Genomic DNA, 7,335 nt, shown 5'->3' on the forward strand with positions numbered 1-7,335 from the left:
GAGAGAGAACCTAAACTACAACTCTACTCACACAGATGTAAGACTACATCACAAAGATTAACCCAGATAATTAACACATCTGCAGCTGAAGAAAATGTAATACTAACTAATAAGAAATATGCCAGAACTAGGCCTATGTAACATTTTTCCGAAGTGAGGCTTTGTGGATTTTCTGGTTCATTTCCCTTACAATTATTTTGAATGGAAAATGATGTAAAGATTCAAGTTGACAGAACAAATAATTTCATAAGGGCATATAAAGGTCTGTGAATATGTGACTTGCATTCAAAAATAATTATAACAATTCTAATAGGATATAGTAAGTAGAAGAATGATAATAGTGAAAACAATATTGATTACTATTATTAGTAGTGTTTGTGGTATTATTGAATAATGTTTTGTTGATTAATTAATTGAAAGAATGCATTGATAGATTAATCAACAATGAAATTGATGGTTAATTACAGTCCAATATTTATCAGAAAGTGAAAGGATCAATTTCAGTTTGAAATAAATATGAATCACAAAACACAACTCCGCCCACACTAGTACATCTTTCCCAGAATGAGGGAATAAATGAGCTTCATAAATACCGGTAGCTTCTTTATAAAAGAAAATTAGATATTTGTATAACTGTACACCTTATAAATTGTTTTTATTTGTTGTAGTTTTGTATCATTATTTATAAACACACATGCAGTGCGACCGTTACCAGACTATTAGCCAAATTTTTTCACAAAAATAGGGATGATCAATACCAATATGATCACCAGTAATATGTAGGAATGCTCTTACCTCTGTATCACTGTAGCAGCAGGATTTCCACCTCCCTCCTCTTCCTGCTCGCTGCCAGCTGGTGGCGCTGTCCGACAGTTTCCTGTCGGGGCGCGGAGGAAAATTCATCGGAGTGGCACCTCTGCGTTTTCTCTGATCTCTGCTCGTGCCTACACTACACCCGTCCTGACGTTCCCCGCGAATTTTATCCACGCCGCTCCGCCACATCCACTCATTTTCCACACCTACCTGACAGACATGCAGCACTGGCAGGAGGGGAGAGAGAGCCGGAGAGAGGGGCGAGATAAAAACCCCTCTCCTCACCTCGCTGTGGATTTGTTTCACGGTTTACTGCAAAGCGTTTGAAACCGAGTGGATTTGATCGCGGGGCAACTTTTGATTTTTTTTCTTCTTCTTCCACTCCGCGACGCAGAGAGAAACAGACAACAATAGATTATAAAACAGTCTGCTGCAGTTCAGCTGCGAGCTGCGAGGAGTCGGTGTGGGATTTTTGCGTTTTTCTTATTCCCAACAAAACTGCTGTAACGTGGGGGGGAAGGAGCTGTGTATTCTGACTTTTTGGTAGTGTAATTGAATGTCTCACTGTGATTCTAATGCCAGACAAATTGCTGTTTTCCATCCTGTCTCATCCTTTTAAATGCAGATTTGATCGTGTCTGGTGAATCACGTGCTGCGTTTTTTGGGGTGATATTTTCCACGCGTAATTGGATGCTTGGAGGTGCAGCACACATTTTGTGGCACCTATAGATAAGAAATCGGTTCCCTCTAGTATTGATTTTCATTGATATTATGCAGACTCTGTTCAAATTTAGATTTTTGTCTAGATCATCACCAACAAACAAATTCCACTTTCTGTGGTTTGGTAAAGCCATGGATGTCGGGTAGGTTGTGCACATCCGATCCTCCAAAGGGGGGAAAGAAAGAAAAAAAAGAAAAACACCCACCACAGCACGGAGGGTTCCGCCGATCTCACCTGCCATTTGTCATTTTCACCGGGGTCATCCGGGGAGAACAGCCGGTGCAGGAAATGTGGGTGAAAGGGTAAAAGGGGTGTCTTTATTTTCTTTACCCCCTCATTCGATGCTTTTGGGTGGGGTTTTTGTCTCGCTTTATTGCGGCCACGTTTTTTTTTTTTTTGCGCGCACGCCATTTTTTCCCCGTGCGCTTTTACGCACAGCGACACGGACTGAATGGAGATCGAGACTCCAAAGGAGATCCTCCAGTGGAAGAAGGAGCCACAGGGGCAAAAAGGAGGGGAAGACAGCAGCACCCCGGGGGGCCACGCGCTGGTTGAGGTAGTAGTTTGTGCTGTTGGTCGGGTTGTCATATTACCCCTTGTGGAGATGACTGCGCAATCTACTGCCTTGCCGGCGCTGGTGACTTGCGACAGTGGAATCAAACCGGATCAGAAGAGGCTGGATGGAGACGGCGCCCGTGCCTTCATAATCGATCAAAGTATTCATTAAAAAAATGGATGAAACGTGGATGAAAGAACGTGTGAACAGGATGAAGCTCTGATCACATGAAACATATGCAAAACTGAAATATCTGCTGCTTCTTTTTTTTTTTTTAATCACCATTTATTAAAATAAAGCTGATTTTAATCGCATACGTCACGTGGATTTGTGTTTATTTCCTCTATAACGTGTGCATTCAAAATCCTACTTCAGTAAAGTGTCACTATAATGCAGTAATACTGGTTCAAGTATTTCAAGTCAAAGAAAAACGTCACATGTAAGTCTTGTTTTGTCATCTATTCAGGTTATTCTAAGTAAGTATCACTTTCCTGAGGCATCTGGTCAAAGTGGAGCTTGACTAATCTTAAAAGTAAAAATTTTTAACCTGTGTAGCCAAATTACTGGAACTTGTGGACTAGATTAAAAAAAAGTGTTCTTCTTGCTGAAGGGAGGGTGGTGGCGGCTGACAGAGGGTGAATGTTAAGTTTTCACGGTCAATATCAAGCCCTGTCACCTGTGGTGCGGAGCCAGGAGAGGGTGGTAGGTCAGTATCAGAGTAATGTAGAGACAGTGTTAAGGAGTGAAGAAGATTGACTGAACCATGGAAAAATGTGTAAACAAGTAGAGTATTTAAAATTGGTATTTGGGAGCCAGAGTGGTGTGCAGCTGAATTCTGGGCTGTTTTCTATATAATCCCCAATGGGTCAACCAAGGAGAAGGACATTACAATAATCAAGTCAGGATGTAATAAAGACATGGACGAGAGTCTCTGCAACAGATATTCAGCATCATAACAGAAAGCTGAACTGCACCTGTAGAATCTACTGGTCCAAAAATGACTGGAAGATATAGGATGTATTAATTTGTTAGGTTTTTCATAATGTTGGAAATACATGGATAATTCACAGTGCACATTTTGTTTTTGAATAAAGACACTATCTAATATCAAAGACTGGTCTGAGTAATAAATAAGTCTAATGATTTGTTCCAGTTAGTATTAAAGCAATGGAAGCATTCGTCTGCTTCTTTCTGCATTTCCTCTGTGATTAATGTAGCTGTAATACAGGAAATCAGTTTGGGATAATGGTTTTTACCCGGGTTAACTTCATCATCATTAAGAATTGTCTCCATTATTGTGAACATTGAGTGCGTCCACCGCAGAATATGAATCAACCCTGTTCTGTCAGCGCTGGCCGTAAAATGTTTGAGATTCAGTGAGCACTCTGTAGCACCACTAATGAATCCCTCTGCTCTCCTCCCACTAAGTCTAACTAGTCTCATGGAGGCCAGTTGACCCTGTTGGTTAGTTTTTTGTACTTTCCCACAAGGAGACCCCAGGGAACACAAACAGCAACAATATTGATTAACTCCCCTGCTCTTGTGCTTTTTTGTTTCTTGCTCCTTCACATTGATTTGGTCTGGTAACTTACTCGGACTGCGAGAGGAAAGATTTGGGCATGTATTGATTTTCAACGCTTGCAATATTGAGCTTAAGTTCCTCATTTCTTTTCTTTTTTTCTTTAATCACACAAACTACATTTTTTACATTGAAGTTTAACATTTATTTTCTTTTTTTCATTTATGGAAAAGAAACACTAAAAGGTAAACATTGCCTTTTTTCGCCCCCTCAAGGTCAAAGTTGCACAAAGAAACATTAAAAATATTTCTTTTTGACTTCATAAGTTGTTGTTTTTTTTTCGTATACAAAATGTACATTTCACATTCACAAACAGAGAAGGTTGCAGGTAGCACAATGGTCACTTAAAAACGGTTCCCCACTGGGCTTCAACATCCTCTTTGCTACAGAAAAAACCCTTCAAGTTCTTCTAATTCTCATGTACTGAACCTTACGGTCTAAGGTAGAAAAACACAACAGCAGTGACTACTTTAACAACATAGCAACTTCAATAAGGGAAACCTACAGTCGGACTGAAGGGACAAAGCAGTCTTTCAAGTCTAAACACCTCTGGTACTCACCTATCCACTCTCATTTCTTCACAAATGTAGTGGAACTAATAATAATAACCATCATGAAGGACCCCTCCTGTCCTTAGACAAACACTCTTTAACAGCGTGTCCAGTTTGACTACACGATAGTTGAACCTGAGTTGATGTGCAGCAGTTGGGTGGCACAGAAGGATGAGCAAAATAAATGATATATTCAATCTTTGACATTCATCTAATAGAAAAAGGCTTAATGACAGGTAGCAGGATGAACATTCAACACATACAGTATTCTGTTGCCACGTTCACTCTTTGTCTCAACATGCTGAAAACACATCCAGGCCATGTTGGAAATATTTGAATTTGCCATGTTGACCTGAGGCCTGTGTTAAGACAAAGCTTAAAGGTGGCAGCAGGACAGTTTTCAAAAAGTAAAAAAAAAAAAAAACAATAAATTATTAAATAGACAACAAGATTAAAAATAAAAACAAAACACCAAATGTAAAATAGCTCAATGAAAGAACAGATACAGCTCGTCGGCTACAACAGCACATAATGATATGTATCGAGATAAATGGTTTTCAAATGAAATGATCTTTGATGGAATGTACAGGAGGAAAAATGCACCATATGAACTTCAGGAAGATGTAGACTACATTACTGCTGCTTGTAAGAGGAATGTAATTAATAATTGTCAACTGCAAAAAAGTCCAAGCTAAGGTGATGAATAGCCCATGAAGCACAATGGCACATATCAAGAGACTTCAAAGAATAGTTCAATGGTTTGGGAAAAAACACCTGGTGAGAAGACTGGCGCCAATTTTATCTGTGCGCTAATGACCAAGCTATACACCAAGCTGAATATTGCGCCAAATATTTAAATAATATTGCCCATCAAGCTAAATATCAAGGTAAATAGCTATTAGCTGTAATTTTGTAATTTAAAAAGAAAAAACGAATGCGTCAATTGAACTGTAGGAGCAGCTTTGGTGCCGTTTACTCCCTTTTCAAAACTAAGCTAGGCTAAGATAGCTAATAGCTGTAGCTTGATATTTACTGTAGCTACAGATTTCACTGCTGCGTCCATCTTATCCTACAGTATATTAAATGTATTTCCCCAAAATGTTGAACTACTCCTTTAAACAATGGCTTCCTCATCCTGGCACTGCACAATTTCCAAATGAACTTCTTTGGATTCAGTCAATCACATGTTCTCCCTGCTTTGTAAAAATAAGGAGTCATAATCTCACGTTACAGTCAAGCCTAAAGTTAAGCAGCGCTACTCCAAAACTCTACATATCCATTATACAGGATAAACAAATCATAAAACCTAGGGAAAAAAAGAAAAAAAGGGGATTAAATAAGTATTTTTAAAACATGCAGTTCGTTTTAATTTAACAATCTTTTTTTTCCTTTTTTTTCTCAGCTTGAATCAAACTCCTCTCTCTCTCTCTTTTAAAAATAATAATCGTCTGAAGTGTAAGTTTCTCCTTCCCCCAGACTGCTTCTCATCTCCTGCATCTTAACCCACTGTGGCTGGCTGAGCAGTGCAGCCTGTATGAACACAGAATAATAATGGAGGAAAGAGGTGAACACTTATACACATCAGTTTCTGAGGCCACAACAGTTAGGAGACAAACGATTGTTTTACTTTCTGAGTTCCAGTCGACAAGATGAAAAATTATTTTTTTTAAACGGCTTCTCTTCATTAGGATTTTTGTTTCATTTCATCCCCTCCTAACTCACACCCTCTAGCTCGTATGCTAATTAACTGCAATAGAAACGATTAGGAAAAAAGAAAAAAACAACCTGATAAATAAATATGCATGGTTACATTTACAAACGATAACATTACCACTATCTCTTTGATACATTACAGTAACGCAAATTCAGTCAATATAAAACAAACAGCAGTGTAAACCATTGCACCATCGCTCATATTCCCAGGCCTATAATATGTCACTGCATGCACTGACACACAGTAAATCACTACATCCAAACACATTACATCATTGCACACGCACCTGTCCCTCTGAAGACAAACGTGATCCGTATTGAGCATCTAAAGCTTATGTAACATGCAAAACATGTCAAAGCGAAAGGAAGCTTTAAGTTTTTTTTTTCTCTCTCTCTCTCTCTGTGGAACTTCTGTTCAGATTCCCTTTGATTGTATTACGTGATTTTATTTTATTTTTTATTAATCAATCTTATTTCATCGTCCCTGCTGCAGGGAATATTTGCCTCATCATTACATGTATCATGATCATGGCCCCTTGGTGAGTGTTGTGGGTCAGCCTAAAGTGCAACTACAGGTACAAGTCATTTAACTTATGTCTTTTTTACATTTTCAAAGAGAGAAGAGAGTTTAGCTACATTTGGAAAGTTACTCTTGATAATCTTGCAATTTTGGAACTAGCACTTGAAGATGGCGCCATGAGAGCGGCAGCAACTAAAACTACTGAAATGAATCTAAACGTTTGGGTTCAGTATCAGATTAAATGACTTGTAACTGAACATTTTCTCTTTCACATGTTGAATGACTAAGCAATTCTCATATGAACTTTGTTCATAAATCATATCGAACTTCCCACCCCCCCACCCCGCCCCGTTGCTCCATACAATCCCAGATCCCCTTATCTGTTTTACCATCCCAACAATAAAACAGTTCCCCTGTGAGTCTATACGTGCTACTATGAGGTGAGGAACTTCAAGTCTTCATCTTTTTTCCTTCTGCGTCTCTGATCTGTTCAGCAAACTGGCAGCAGTTCTGCAGCAAAACAATCCTTCAAAGCCACACTGTGGCGAAACGGAAAATGCAGCTGACCTGTCAGCTCTGTCCATGGTCAGGAGATGGAGGTTTTTTTTTTTGTTTTTTTTAATAAACAACTTTGACTGTACAGTACGCAGGAAGAGGAGGGGAGTAAAAGAGAGGATAGAAAAAGGAGGGGCAAGGTATTTTACAGCATCAAGACAGAGATATGAAGAAGGGAAGAATAGAAGAGCATTCGCCTGCTGTAACTTTCACATCTCTGCAGAAGTTCAGGAGCTGATGTCACTCACAGTATTCTCTTTAAAATGCCAAATCACTTAAAGGGATAGTTCACCCAAAAATGAAATTTCACTCATTATCTACTCACCC

This window comes from Trachurus trachurus (assembly GCF_905171665.1).
Source record: "Trachurus trachurus genome assembly, chromosome: 23".
Lineage (NCBI taxonomy): Eukaryota > Metazoa > Chordata > Actinopteri > Carangiformes > Carangidae > Trachurus > Trachurus trachurus.